Genomic DNA, 15899 nt, shown 5'->3' with positions numbered 1-15899 from the left:
TTCAAAATCTCACTTCTAGCTTTGATGTTTCTGTGCAGTCTTTATTTTTTAATATTATTCCCATTCTTATATAATTGTATATTTGGGTTGCTGGTGCTTTTTTTTCCAGGGTCACATTAAAGACAATAACAACACAACTTTAACTTAATCTGGGTCCCGTCTTTCTCAGGAATCTCACCCCCTTGGTTATTCCCTATGAGAACACGCTCCTGGTTTTTCTTCTAACTCTGTGGTTACCCTGTTTTTTCTTTTTGTATTACTACTATGGCTTCCTCACCTCAAACTTACATTTAGGAGTTCCCCCAGGGTTACTCCCACACTCTAGGTTCTTTGTATTTTCCCCTAAGCAAATGCAAACTTGCACACACCGGTAACTGTCCTAGCTGCCAGAGGCACATGGCTCACGTATATATACTTCTGGGCAAGTCCTGTAGGGTGTCCTCTGGGCATACAGGCAGGTGCTTCACATTTTGGGGGATGTCTCAGGGACACTTCCGACTCAGGTTGGTCGAACTAAATTCACGATGAGCTCCCCAAAACTGTTCCACTTCTTTGTTTCCTCTTTCAGCGAAGAGCACACTTTATCTACCTGCTAGCAAAAAACAGGAAACCAGAACTCATCTTTTTTCAACTGTTTTTCTTTTCTCATATCCAATCTAGTACCAAGTTTTGTTTATTAAATGTTCTAACTAGTACCTGACACTTCAGTCTTCTCTTTAAGTGTGAAACAACCTAGTCCAGCCCACCAGTGTGGTTAAGATACCATAAAATGCTGCTGCATTCATCTACCTGCATGTCCTCTTCTTACTCCGCACAGGATAAGACAGAAATCTACTAAGATAAGGTATAACAGCAATTCTCGGTGTCATTTAGGGATCTATTCAACTTTTCCACAAGGTCAAAATTAATTTTTTAAATAATAATACAACTTGTTCATTCTCATTGTCTTTCAGTGGACTGAAGTTTTCCGTGATATCTGACCTGTGACATTGCAACAGAATACAGAAGTAGATGGGAGAATGTAGCTGTGTTAGGACAAATTACAGAGGGACTTGCAAAAACATAAAACTGTGCTACTCTTCTCGATAATTCTTTTTTGTTGCGAGATATATAGTTCTTTTAAAAATAAAAAATATGTTGTATGTCAACATGTAATAAATGTATTTTATTTTTTTTATCTTTCTAATGGCTTTATTTACCTTGAACTTTTTTTTTCAATTGAGGTACATACAATAAAGTGCACAAATCTTAGAGTATAGCTCAATGAATTTTGACATGTGTATATACTCATGTAATCATCCCCCAGCTCAATATAGCAAACATTATCACTGACCTTTTCTGCGTTCCCTATTTCACCCATTCCCCCAACCCTATTCCTTTATGGCAACCACCAGTCTGTTCTCTGAATTTATGAGTCTGTTTCTTTTTTGTTTGTTTCATTTGTTTTGATTTTTAGATTCCACGTATAAGTGAAATCATATGGTATTTGTTTTCTCTGTCTGACTTATTTTACTTATCATAGCACCCCCTACATCCATTCATGTTTATGCAAATGATAAAAGTTCATTCATTCGTATGGGTGGGCAACATTGCATTGTATATATGTTCCAAATATTCTTTACCTATTCATCTGTCAATGGACATTTAAGTTGCTTCCATGTCTTGGCTACTGTGCAACGCTGCAGTAAAAATAGGAGTGCATACGTCTTTTTGAATTTTGTGATTTTGTTTTCTTTGGGTTAATTTCCAGAAGTGAAATTGCTGGGTCATATGGTATTTCTATATTTAATTTTTTGAGAAACCTGCATACTGTTTTCCATAGTGGCTGCACTAATTTGCAATACTATCAGCAGTGTATGAACTTTTCCTTTTCTCTCTCTCTCTTTACTTCCTTTTCAGTTTTTTGGAATAGTTTGAGAAGGATAGGTGTTAACTCTTCTTTAAATGGTTGGTCAGATTCTCCTGGAAGCCATCTGGTCCTAGAGTTTTAAAATTACTAATTCAATTACATTACTTGTAGTTGGTCTGTTCAAATTTTCTATTTCTTCCTGGCTCAGTCTTGGAAGATCACTTTTCTAGGAATTTATCCTTTTCTTCTAGGTTGTCCAATTTGTTGACATACATTTTTCTTAGTTACCTCTTATAATCATCTGTATTTCTTTAGTTTCAGTTGTAACTTACCTTTCATGGTTTTGTTATTTTAAATGAATTAAATAACACTTAAAATTTTTCTCAGGTATAGTTTATAAAATAGCAAGTGTTAATAAATATATTGCATACACAAACAAAAGCTCTTTGGTGTTCTCAGTAACTTTTTAGAATGTAAAAGTTTCCCAAGACTAAAATGTTTGAGAACCTTGAAGGCTACCTATGGCCTGACCACTATCTAATTTCCAATTCACCTTTCTTCACACCATGCCTCTGTTTTTCTGATCCATCAGCTGATTTCTTTCAGTCCTTTGGTTGCCTTATTCCATTCCAGTACAGGTCACTCTGCCAGAAACTCCCTTTCCCACTCTCTTTATCCAGTAAGCCTGAAGTTATTCTTCAGATTTCATCATCTAAATTGTCAGTTCGTTAGGCAAGCCTCCCCTAATCTTCTTGACTGGGTCAAATTTACTATTTTAAGCTCTCATAGTATTTGTTCCTGTCATTTGTTTTATGGTTATAATAGTATATTTGTTTCTGCCATTATTTAATGTCTGTAGGTCCACTAGCTAAAAATGCTATGAGATCAGAAACCAAATCTGTTTTTGTTCAACTGATGCTCCAGAGTACAGCATACAGTACCTGGCACCTAGTGGAAATTTGTGGAATGAATAAAATGGATGAGCTAGAATTACACCACAAGCACAAAAACAGTTCTAAGACATGTAGTGTTACAATGGGCAGAAGTAAAATACAAAAATAAAACCAAATGCTTCTCGAAGTAGATGAGTATTTCACAATGGACAGAGAGCAGTCTAATTAATGATCTGTCTGGAAGGGAAAATGAGGCAAGAAAGGCTTAGGGATAGAAAAGTACCAGTTGGAAAATCATATTTATCAAGAATATATTAAAAGCATTTTGAAGGGAGTGGTAGAAGATAGTATTAGAAAGATAGTGAGGAGCCAAACATTCAGGCCCTTGGATGTTAATCTCAGGAATTTGAGCTTCAAATCATAAGCAGTGGGGGAGTCCAGTAAGTGCCTATGGGAAGGACTGGCAGGAAAAAATGGTGCATTTGGGGCACATTCATCTGCTAGCAATGTGAGAGACAGGTTAGAATTGTGGGGGAGAAGCTAGATGGGGAGCACCTGGACTTCTGCATAAAATTCCTCTGAAGGACTTTTGGCCACATGAAATCTGTTTTTAGAGACCAGGGAACACATACATAGTGCTGAGATAGATAAAATTAAAAAAAATTTAAAGGCTTCAAGAAAATGGGATTTCCTTCTCGTGGCCTTCCGAGTTACCTTCTGAAGCTCAAGAGTGTTTTTACGATGTATCGTAAACGCAGGGGTGCTTCTAGAAACTTACTTTTCTGTGTGGTGGGTATGATACGTGTTCATTCCCCTGCGTGACCCGGTCTGGGAGGCTGTGATTGTACCACCTGGTCATGTGATAGTTCATCCACTGATGGTGCATTCACCACCTGTGTTGTAAATGTCTTCACTCCAGATTGAATTTTTATATACTTGGAGTCATGTTGGAACCAAAACTCTAATAACTTCAGCTGAAATGAAAGGTGCGACATTTTTTTCATTTTCTCTTAAACAAGTTTATAGTTAGTTTGCCTCAAGGAATTACAGTATCAGTGAACTCTATAAATGGCTGTTCTGCAGATACAGCATGTGAGTTGAGTCTGCTTTAAAAATTGAACCAATGAAAACATGGAGCTTTATGCCCTGGAACTTTGCTAATAATTTTCCCCGTGGGCTTTCCCAGAGCCTTAAGTGGCACCACAACAGGGACTCTGAGAATAAAAGCCTTCAGCCTTATGGGGAACATTTTCTCCCTATATTAGAAATGAAAGAACTTTATCATTAGTCAACTTTTAAGGTGCTGAAATACATTTGAAACATTTAATCTATGGAGACTACTATTTATTTATTGAAATGTTTTTTTCTCAATTTAATTCCCATAAAACCCTGGGTAACAGTAGTCTTATTTTTATCTTCATTAAAATAATGATGATTCTGAGAGTTAGAACTTTTAAGTAACTTCTCCAGGTTCACATAGCTGGTAAGTGTTGGAGATTGTTTTTTAATAATCATTCATTTGCTCAAAAAACATTTTGAGTAATCACTAGTAATTGAGAGTTCTGTCCTCATGAAGCTTATATTCTAGAGGTAGACAAAGATTCAGACATTTAGCAAGTCAATAAACAACCAAGCAATGTGCTTTCATGGAGATATGATGTCAACAATGAAAAATAAAGCAGGGCAAGGGGAAAAAGAGTGAACAGATAATTTTTTATCCTATTTTTGATAGAATGATGGAATCAGTTTTCCCTTGGGCAATGACATTTGACTGAGCTGAGCTTTAAAATGGAGTGATGAATCAAATGTTATAATATTTCAGGGAAATTTAACTCATCCACTACATCTGGTTAAAATTATTTATTATAATTATTTACTTATTAAAAATTATTTGTTACAACTCCCAAGATAGTTTTCAGATCAAGATTTGTTTCTTCATTATCCTAAGTATACTCATATTCATTCTTGTCTTAATGCATTTTTGCAAGTGCTTGTTTTCTTTTCTCAAAAAGGGAGCCATTTCTTCCTTATAATTTATGTATCTTTCAAAGTCTAGTTGGATTATTTTCCCTTCCTCTCCAAACTCTCCCCAAGCTCTCCCTTTTTTGACCTTCTGCAGTAATTATTGTCTGTGCAGTTCATCCCAGAATTGAATTATATGTTGTTTTATATTTACTTATTTAATTTGCACCTTTGTTAAATATGCCAGTTAGTTCACTTAATCATTTGATAAATATTTATCAAGAACCTGTTATGTGCTAGGCATTCCTCTAGACACAGGGCAGAAAATAGCAAAACTACATTTAAAAATCAATTTTCATGAAGTTGATTCAACAAAATGCAGATTTTAAGTGAAGTGTTCAATGAGTTCTTAGAAATGTTTACCTCCAAGTATTTTTCACATGGCTAATTAGTTGTTTATTCAAATGATAAGCATACCTGTTGAATATCCTTGTCACCTTTGTCAAAATTGTATGACCTCATGTATATGTGGAATCTCCAAAAAATAAAAAGTCAAATTCATAAAAACAGAGAATGGAATAGTGGTTACCAAGGGCTTGGGAGTGAGGGGTAATGAGGTGGTCATAAAAGGGTACAAAGATGAAACTATATAGGGTGAATAAGTCTAGAGATCTAATGTGCAGGCAAGGTAACTATATGTAAAATACCATATTGAACACTGGAAATATGCTAGGAGAATAGAAAAAAAAATCAATGGCTTTTTGGTTTAAGCTTTGACATGTAAAGGGCTTGGAAGTTATCACTCCTGTCTTCACAGCAATAAAAATAAAAGCCAAAATGAAAAAAAGAAAATGAATACATTTTCTTAAATCTATCAGAGAATTGGGGTCACAGGGCAAACCACACTCTGAAATCTTGAGAATCAAGCAAATTGAATACAGAAAACCACTGCTGAGATCAGCTAAAGTAAAGCAGAAACCCCTGGAGTCAGAAAGAGGTAAGAACATTTGCATAGTAACTTTGAGGAATTGCTAAGTCTGAATGTGAACTAACTTGAGAATTAAAACTTCTGGGGGTCCAGTTGTAGGGAGGTCCCCCTGCTTTCATGGGTATTACCTCTAGTAGTTCCACCAGGTTCTCATAGCAAGTATTAGAGAAAAAAGTTGCTCCTGTTTCAGGCAGGGAAAGGAGAAAATAAACCACTTTTAAATATACCTGGATAATCATTTTGCATTATATGTTTATGAAATCATCATATTATGCTACTTAAACTTATACAATGTTATATGTTAACTATATATCAATAAAGCTGGAAAAAACTTTTTAAAAATACACCCAGAGTGTTCTTCATAAGAAGTCCTTGTTCTCTGAGGGAAACTACTTTCCCTCTAGCTTCCTATCTCAGATGCGGTAAGGAGAATAAAGGCTAATAAATGCTTCTAAAGGTCATGGCCCAAGGACTTGGGTCCGCTAAAAAGCTGAGATTCAATCATAAGATTATAGAATGCTTCCCTTTCCCAACACTTTACCACCACATCAACAGGTCTCTGGTGTAATAACAGTGGATTGCAGCTGAGAAAACTGCAAGACAGAGTTTCTACTTAAGAAGGAGTTGTTAGGGAAACCCAAAGACAATGGGGAGAAAAAACAAATAAAGAAACAAGGAAACTAGAGGAAACTGAGACCTCTGGCACCTCTACCTATAAAAAACTGACACACAGCTAAGCTCTTCCTAATCAGATTGACATACAACCTCACACTAAAAGCCTAATTAAGTCAGTTCCTATTAATTTATCAATCAAAAAAATTACAAGGTAAGGAAAATCCATTATGAAGAGACAAAACAAGTATCATATTCAGGCTTAGATTTTGACACAGATTTAAAAATTATCAGAGAAGTTAAAATAACTAATATGTTAAGGATTCTAATGGAAACAGTAGATAATATGCAAGAATAGATGTATAATATAATCAGAAGATGAAAACTAATAAAAATTGAAAGGAAGTACTATAAATCAGAACACTAACAGAAATGAAAGATGACTTTCATAGGCTCATCAGCAGATTGGACACAACCAATGAAGGAATCAATGAGTTTGCAGACACGTCAATAGAAACATAACAAACTAATATGCAAAGAAAAAGAATAATAATAATAATAATAAAGAAAAGAATATCCGAGGTCTATGAGGCAAATAAAAAAGACGTAACATACTTGTAATGGGAATACCAGAAGGGAAAAAAGAGAAAAAGGAGCAGGAGAAATATTTAAAGCAATAATGGCTGAGAATTGTCCAAAATTAATCATATTGATTTTAACAAGTGTACCGCACTAAATGCAAGATGTTCATGTGAGAACCTGTTTCAGGTAGAGGGTATATGGGAATTCTCTGTACTGCCCTGTATTTTTAAAATTTATTACTGTGGAGTTTTATTTTAAGTTTTAGTTTTTCCCCAGGAATTAAATTCCTTCCTCAAGATTTATATTTTCCATTTATCATCATTTTTCTTCAGCTAAAAGAACATCCTTTAATGTTTCTTGTAATGCATGTCTGCTATTGACAATTTACTTAATTTTTTACAATTCATGTGAAAATGTCTGTTTCATATTTATTTTAAAAATATTTGGTTGAATATAGACTTCTGCTTGATAAATTTGTTTATTCACTCTTCAAGACGACCTCATGATCCTCTGGCCTACATTAAAAAATATATGCATATGTTATGTATGTACTGTTTAAGACACTGCTAAGCCCACCATTTAGATTATCTTGAGTCAACTTTTTGTTTGTTTACTTTTTTTTGAACATGGTTCTCATTTTGCTGTTTCTTTGTGTATCTAGTAATTTTTTATTGCTTACTGAACATTTTGAATGGTACATTAAAGGGACCCTGTGCTCTATTATATTCCTCTGAATAATATCCTTTTTGTGTAAAAGAGTTGTATAACAAATATGATAAACATATAAAACAAACAAAACCTCTTTAAAAGGATGTCTTTTATTGGCTGATCACCCTGAACTTGTGTTATACCTTTCTGTTAGGGTAGGTCACTGGAAAACTCAGTATTTAAAACCACTTTAAATATGTTGGAACTTAAGCTCCAGACATTGTCTTCTCTGTGGATCTTGCACATGTTAACTTTAAGGATTGTTAAGGTATATCTAGAGTGGATTTTATGCTACAGTGTAGTTTTAAGTTCTGAGACATGCATTTTTTGTGTTTTGCTTGGATGCCCATGGAGCTAATATAAAACTCCAAAGTCTCCCATAACTGCTGGCCTCCATTCTCTCTGTTCTACTTTCATCCCCATAATAGTCATGCTGTTAAGTCTCATGTAGTATCAACTTGTGCATGTGTATCCCCAGAATTTGGCCAAGGACTCATGGGGACTTCCACACAGACTTCTGGAATCCACTCTGACACAAGTCAATCTTCTTTGTCCTTCCCTGAAGACTTCTGTCCTCTGCAACCTTAACCCTGATATCTGTCTCCCCATCACAGCAGAACTGCTGTGCTCTGCTTTTCTCCATTTATCTGTGCTGTTAAGAAATTGTCTATACAGCTAGAGAAACCATGGGGCTTTCGATTGAGTATATTTTGTCTTCAACTTTTGTGTAAGCCTCTTTCAGGTAAGCATTAGTTCTCATATTTTATTTGAAATTTCCAGAGCCTTGGAATTCGGTGAGCATCCATTTGTCCCTTCAATTCGTTAATTTACTCCACAGGTTTTTATTGAACACCTGCCATATGCTAGGCACTATACTAGCTATTTACAAAAATGCTTAATGTAGAACTTCTGCCTATATTTGCTCATAACCTAATTGGAGATGTGCTGTATTTTGTGGAATAGTCATATAAGTGAATTTTAAAAGCAATGTAGTTTGTATCTACAAAGTACAGTGGAGGAAATTAGAGAAGGCATTTATCTTGGGGAATCAGAGAGCACCATATTGTTGGTGATTCAGAATTGGAATTTAATTGAATTATCTAACATATGAGAAGTCTTTCTGTAGAAAATAAAGTGGAATCAAAATAACTTTATGTAAAATAAGAAAAAGAATAATCTTGTGACTGTGCTGCTCATTGCAGGGTGGTACCATCAGTAATTCTCCATGATTTTGGTAGAGGGGAGGCATTATTCCATGTTTCTGAAGAAAATAAAGCATCAGTGAGTGCCATTCTTTCAACATGCTTAGTTTTTCCAGATGCAGGGCATGAAGCACCTTGTTCTCATAGCTCTGTTTTCTGTCATACTGAAAACATTGTCTGGTTACTAATTCTTTTCTTACTTATCAGTGTCTTCCAAAGTCTTAGTAGAGTACTGATTAATATTTTATCATCTCTAAAATGCTCATTTCTGTAACTCTTAACTCTTTCTACAGCTTCTTAACTCTGCTACAGCTGGCTTTGCACATGCCTGGCACTGTCATTGTCAGCGAATTGCTGCTCGCTGATGCCACAGAAGCTAAGGGCATGTGGCAAAAGGGAACATTAAGGAGAATATGGGATAAAAGTTCATCATGTTCCATTACTCAGGTTTCATGAGGATGCTAGAACCCTCTTCATGTACAGTCATTCAGTCGTCAATATTTATTAAATATCTATTGTTGGGGAATAGGATAAAAAGAATATCAGATATAACTTTTGTAAGCCTTGAGTGAGGGCTTACAAAACTTCAGTATCAAGTTTGGAATATTTGGGAAAGCAAGACACATATATTAGAATAGTTGGGTAAACAAGACATGCACATGAAACAGCCCTGGACTTATTCCCCAAATATATTGAACACTTTCATTAAGCAAAGGACTGTGGAAGTGCTGAAGGGCTAACAAAGAGAGCTAAGACAGAAAGCTCCTGAAGATGCTTGCAGTCAAGCAGAGTACACAGGTATGCAAAGAAATGGTTGTGATACGAAATGGAATGATGCAGATGTTAAAGCAACACATAAAATTTATTGAGCACTTGCTTCATTCCATGCATTAATGCATAAACACAACCTATGATGTAAGTACTATTATTATGATACAGGTATTATTATCCCCATTTTATAGATGAGAAAACCTGAGGCATAAGGGATGTGTGAAGTAACTTTCTTAAAATAACATAACTAGTAAGTTGCAGAGCTAGGGTATTGTCTCAGGCCATCTGATTCCCACATTCTTCAAATAATGTTTTAATGGAATTCAGAGGAGGAAGCAATTTATGCAATTTATTCTGTAGACATAATATGATGCTGAGGGACTTGAAAACATTATAAACCAGATTACCATTAGGGATTGATTATCAGTGATAAGGTGCAACTGGTCTCCCATTGCATAAAGATTATACATAAATTCAGAAAATACAACCATCTCTAACATAAATTCTTATGCTAGGTTAGGGTTGGATATTTTCACTAAAGAGCCCATTATTCTTTTTTTCCACCATTTACCGTTGGTCCCCTAAAAGATCAAGAATTGTTACAAGCTATCATTCAAGAGCATTCAAACCCTTTCAGATTTATTTCCCCCAATCCTTGTAATAACTTTCTCAGTTCCTTAGATCCGTTAATCCAAATATGGTTTTACCTCAAGAGCACGCACATCTCTCCAGTCAGTAGAAATATTTATTCCTCTTTATAAATCATTAAACTAACTTAATGGCTTAGAACTAAGTATCTCATGAATCTTGTTATCATGAATTAATAATAATTCTGTACATTTGTATAATGCTTTACAATGTTCTTCCACATAAATTATTTTATTTCCATAGTACTGCAGTGTGTTAGGGAAAGTTGATAGTAATACCCATTTGAACCATGAGGAATTGAAGACTTAGGAAAGTGTGAGTCATTTTCTTGAGTTCATATGGTGGTGGATTGTCAAATTGGATTCAGGACTAATCCAGCCTACTTTTGTTTTTCCCCTCCTTAGAGCCTAATTATGCCTGTGTGATCAGAAGAATTTGGATTCTTTATAGTGTTCAGATAGCAATCACAACTGGAAGGATGGTGAATTCACTAGGGTGTGGCAGCTCTGTGAGATCTGGCCACAAAGGGTCATGTAGGCAGCCTCGTGTATTTACCAGAATTGTGTCGCGTGGCTTAGAGCTTCAGTGTGATAGCATGTTGGAGATGGGAGAGATCAGTGTGTGCGGACTTAGTCAGAGGCAGGGAACTTTGGTAGACTTTGAAACAGGAATTGAATTTGAATAGGTGGGGACAGGAATCATGTCTCACTGGATAGAGGGGCAGTATGGACAAAGATACTAAGAAAAAGATCGGTAGGGAAGAATTTGGAAAGAGGGGACTCCTGTATTACAAACTCTTGAATGGGGATTAGTCAGAAATCAGGATGGATAAAAGATGGAGAGGAAGATAATAGATTGGCAGGAGGAGGTGGACAAGAGAGAGCTACAGCATGTTCCTGAAACAGAGACTGGCATGCTTAATGGGCTGTTTTGAGATTATTTGGCAGGGTGAGTAATGATGAGGCAAGGACAGCAGCAGGGAAGTGTATAGGTGATGGTGGTGAAGGCTCTGGGTGTGGGACCGGCATGGGAGTGGAGGGAAAAGAGAAACTGTAAATAAGGAAGTGTATTGATAAAGTGACAGACTGGACTCAGAGGTGGAGGCAAAGGGAAAATTTAAAGAAGACTTGAGGGTTTCCAGTCTTAGAAATAAAAACAATGTTGCAGCCACTGCAGCAAGAAATGGTAAATGAAAGGGAGTACATTTTAGAAAAAGATTTTCCTTAGCTTGTTGAGTATGCCTGAAAGGATATCCATGAGGAGAAATCCTTATAGGCCAATTTTAAAGTGAGGTTGGAGGTGTTTGACCTGGGAGACATTGACAAGCATTGGCATTTGATGCCATTACCTTTGGAGTAAACACAGGAGCAGGAGTGAGAAATAAAAGCAAAAGTTGAATGTTGGAAGCTTGTGGAATTGTCTAATTTAGGTGCTGAAGATGCACAGAGGTACAAAAGAGAGACACCAGGAAGGAGAGATCAGAGATGTGCAGGGAGAGCCAGGAGAGAGGCATGTCAACAGGTTGGGTAGATCAGTAGTTAAAAACAAAAATAAAATGGAGTCAACAGTAAAAATGTAGAAGAAATATACCACAGGTTATGAAAACAATGTAACCAATGGAATTTTGGGAAAATGATTCAGAGTGAATGAGTTAATCACAGCGTATCTACCACTATGAGCAGATAGGATAAGTCTACTATATGTAGAAGTTTATGTTGAAATTTTTGTCATATTAAATCTACAACATTAGAAAGCCAGTGACCTACAAAGCAATATGTAGAATTCATCCTGAAAGCTGCTGACAAAAATGTGACCTTTAGAAATTTTACCCATGTGGATGAAATTGGAGTTTCAAAAATTAAAAAATATTTTCAGGGAGAGTAAAATTTAAGAATTAAGTAAAAGTTTTGCAAAATATTGAAAAGTATCCCCAAATGAAAGTGGAAAAAAGGGATAGCTCTTGCAGTCATTCTAAATCAGTTGTGTACTTTCAAGCACCTGGTGCTGAGAAGATTTTAGAAACAGTATATTTAGCCACAATTTTACCAGCTCATCATGCATTTTCTATTTTCTTAATTCTCACTTTATTGCTAGAGAGATTTGCATGAAAGAAGGATATTTTTAAAAGTTTCATCTGTTTTTCCTGTTTATTCCTTTACCTGAAGTCATAATCATATTTCCATAGGAATAAATTATGATTTCACAAACAAAGGATTATAGCTTTGGGAAGGTAATTAGATGCCAGAAAATGAGGTTCTTAAAATGAGGGTCTTGTTTATAATACCAAGTATTTGTGAGAAACACAATGAGCAATGATGAAGATGTGCCCCAAAATGTGACCTGTCATGTGAATAATTGTCTAAATTCTCCTAAAGGATTTCTGGCATTTTTTAAACTTTCCTGCTATGGTATGGATTTGAAAATAACAGGGTAGCTCAGCACAGCCCTGTTATAGAGAGTTCATATGCGGGATTTTTTTTTTTCTGGCTTAAATTGCTTCTGTAATTTTATGTGGCTATCACCATTATTGCTATAGAGACTACATTTGGATTACAAAGACCTGGGATGCCAGTGTCAGCAAGTGAAATGTGCCTTCATGATACTAAGTCCTGTGCAGAGAAAAGCTAAGTAATGTTCCAGCTACTTCAACCTATAGTTGAGAGTCAAGAATTCTGTAAAATTACTGAAAAAAACAATTGTTGAGGATTTCCCAGGGAGCTCTTTTTTCCACCCTGTTATCGTACATCCACCTGGGAATAGAAATTTCCTGCATGTGCCAATCTGCTAAACAGTTAAAGGTGAGCTCTAAGTTAGCATAGATGGACTGCAGTTTTGTTCTGTTACAAACCTGGGGCTTAGCATAGTGCCTGACACCTTGAAGTCATATGTGCGTGTGTGTGTGTGTGTGTGTGTGTGTGTGTGTCTGTGTGTTTTGAATGCATGAATGAAAAGGAGCATCAGTCAGAGTGTTACAACTCCTGAGAGCAGACTACCTTTTGCTCTGTCTCTAGGAAAACCTTCCCTCCGCCACATTTTCATAAGCTAGGAAGGAACCACATAAGCTAGTGCTTCTCTGATGGCTTAGCAGCGTGGGCGTTTTCCAGGGTGTGTGTGTGTGTCCTCTGCATGACCCGGTCTAGTTAGATGGTTACCTGGAAGAGTGCCTCAGCTGGTGTTGCTGAGCTGTTCCTCTACCAAACACTAACTAGCCTTTGTTTTCACCCTCCTGGGGTAGAAATGTCTTCCCATGCTGCTCTTCCTACACCTTATGGCTACCCATCCAGGATGAAGGCCAGTGGCCATATTTGAATGGAGGGAAAAACATGCCCAAAGAATGACAACCACCTTTTTTGCTGTCTTTATTGAAAATTATATGACAGAATACTAATCAGCTGAAGAGGCAGAGGATATTCATCAAGAAAATGTAGGCAAATAGTATTTTAGCTGTGTTATTTCATTAATAAGTAAATAATAGCATGTTAGTGTTTGGTATATAGCAGTTTGTCAGTTTTTTAAGATTTGTAATTGGTTTGCGATGTCTGCTTGTTTTGAATAAATATTTGCTTTCATATCCAATTTCATATTTATAATTTTGTATCATTTTTCTTAAAAAGGGCCACCCTAATTATATGAGCTTCAGGCAGTATAAAATCTATATCCTGTCCCACTTGGTCTCATTGTTTCATTTCTCTGATAAGAAGAGCATACATGTCACCATTTAGTCGATGAGGAAAATGGATAAAAGTTCCTAGCATTCCCCTTTGCACCAGAGAGAAGCAAGAAACCCGTTACTCAATATGTCTGGGGCAGTGAGCTCCTAGTCACCTCCTGCAAGAGGACAGAATTAAAATGTTTCCAGGGGAAGTTCCTAGGTTCTCAGTCTCACAGACATCGTTCAAACAGTGCTGCATTTGAGGTCATAAGACTGGAATTTTTATTTTGGACCTGCCTCTTTTGAGCCGTGAGACCTTGAGGAAATCACTTCACCATGCCCCAGTGGTCTCTTTCTCCCTCAAATGTGGTTTTTATCTTTGCTTCTTTTACAGAGATCTTCTTGGGACCAAAAAAAGTAATCGATGTGAAAATAAGCTGATAGGAGAAAAGCCACACTGGTTTAAGTTATTACTAATATTTGTTACTTCTTTGTAGAGACAAAACACATTCTGTGAGGGAAAGCATCTCACTTGCCCATCTTTAAAGTACAGAATACTTTTTGGTGCCGGGATGATAGCTGAGGGAGATGAGATGCTGCTGAGTGACGTGTAGCCATGGAGAAGGGTGTCAGAGGCACTCCAGCCTCAGATTCCTTTAACTCCTGTGTGTGAGTGTATCGCAACTAGCCCATCAGATGACTAGTGTCCAACCACAACCATCTAATACTTTTGGCACTTTCTAAAAATTCTAATAATCCATGTATTTGATGATGACTCTGTTATTTGGATCTGTTGGTACACAGAACAGCCCATATCTAATGATGCAAAATGAGTAACTACTCTTATCTTTACTTTTGTTTTCAGGATCAACTGCAAAATTCATGAAGAAATATCATTATGGATGGCCATATGGTAGAACAGAAAGATTATCCTCATTCCTAGGAATGAGGAAATTCTATTAAATGCAGCTTCAAAAGGTAATGTATACATGAGGCAAGTCATGTACCTGTTTTGAGTTTCAGGTTCTTTATTGGGGAAATGATATCAATCTAACCAGAAGTATCATGAAGATCAAATAATAAGTTACAGATATTGAAGGACTTTGCCAAGCATATAAAGCCTACTCAATTAAATGGTGACATTATTTGCTAAGAATTCCTAATAAGGAGGCAGTTAAATAAATTAACTATGATATTGAGAAACAGAGAAATCAGCAGATGCAAAATCTACTAATTTGGTAATTCCTAGGGCCATTAGTTTGTCATACATACAAATGCACACACATAATAAAAATAAATGAAAAACAGTCCTTTCATCTAAAATTTCCTTTTACTTTTCTGGATAGTCTCTTAATGACAATCTGGCATGTCCCAGTTCCATCTAAGGGGATTGTTTAAAGCATTTAATCAATCTCTTATACAAGTGTATGTCTGCTGCTTTTATAAGTGTGACTGAAAAAAGGAGGTGCTGGATATATTTTGCCCCTTTTCTGATTCTCAGATGGAGCGACTGGCAGGGATTCTAGACCACAAGCTCCCACAGTGCGCTGCTGATAACTTTCCTTCCAGACAAATATCAGCTAACCACGGTATACAATCAGCTGCCCACATTGGAAGAAACAAATCACAAAACTACTGTTCCATAATCACAGAATTGAAAGAGCTGCATAAGTAAAATGACAGGCTATTAATTCTGGTTTGGAAAGCATGAATAGGACTTTTGATGAAGCTTCATTTTCTTTGGCTCTTCAGAAATGGATAAATCATTTAAAATAAAAATAGATGTTATATTATAGGACACTGATTTCTTTCAATATTTATTATTTGGGGAAAATGTGTGTTTTTTTAAATGGTGAAAAATAATGATGAAGTGTTCACATGAATGCTTCATAATAGCATACAGTTCATTCTCTGATGCCTCACTAAGCTCTAGATTTGAAAATTATTTGGTGTAATGTAAGTAAGCCTCCAGTATATAAAATTTTAATTGAAAAGATATGATATTTCATTAAATGCTGTCACACATCACTGT

The 15899-nt window shown here is 36.1% G+C and overlaps 1 long non-coding RNA gene across 1 annotated transcript in view; it reads left to right on the top strand.

The window, feature by feature from the left end:
- LOC118935412 (uncharacterized) overlaps nt 1-14840 on the top strand; it is a 177934-nt gene extending 163094 nt beyond the window's left edge. The window contains exon 3 of the long non-coding RNA XR_005033807.2: nt 14733-14840. This is a non-coding gene — a long non-coding RNA (uncharacterized LOC118935412). The remainder of the gene's footprint in view (nt 1-14732) is intronic.
- Nucleotides 14841-15899: the final 1059 nt, after the last annotated feature.

This window comes from Manis pentadactyla, chromosome 2 (assembly GCF_030020395.1).
Source record: "Manis pentadactyla isolate mManPen7 chromosome 2, mManPen7.hap1, whole genome shotgun sequence".
NCBI lineage: Eukaryota > Metazoa > Chordata > Mammalia > Pholidota > Manidae > Manis > Manis pentadactyla.
This window is presented reverse-complemented; position numbering and strand designations above follow the sequence as displayed.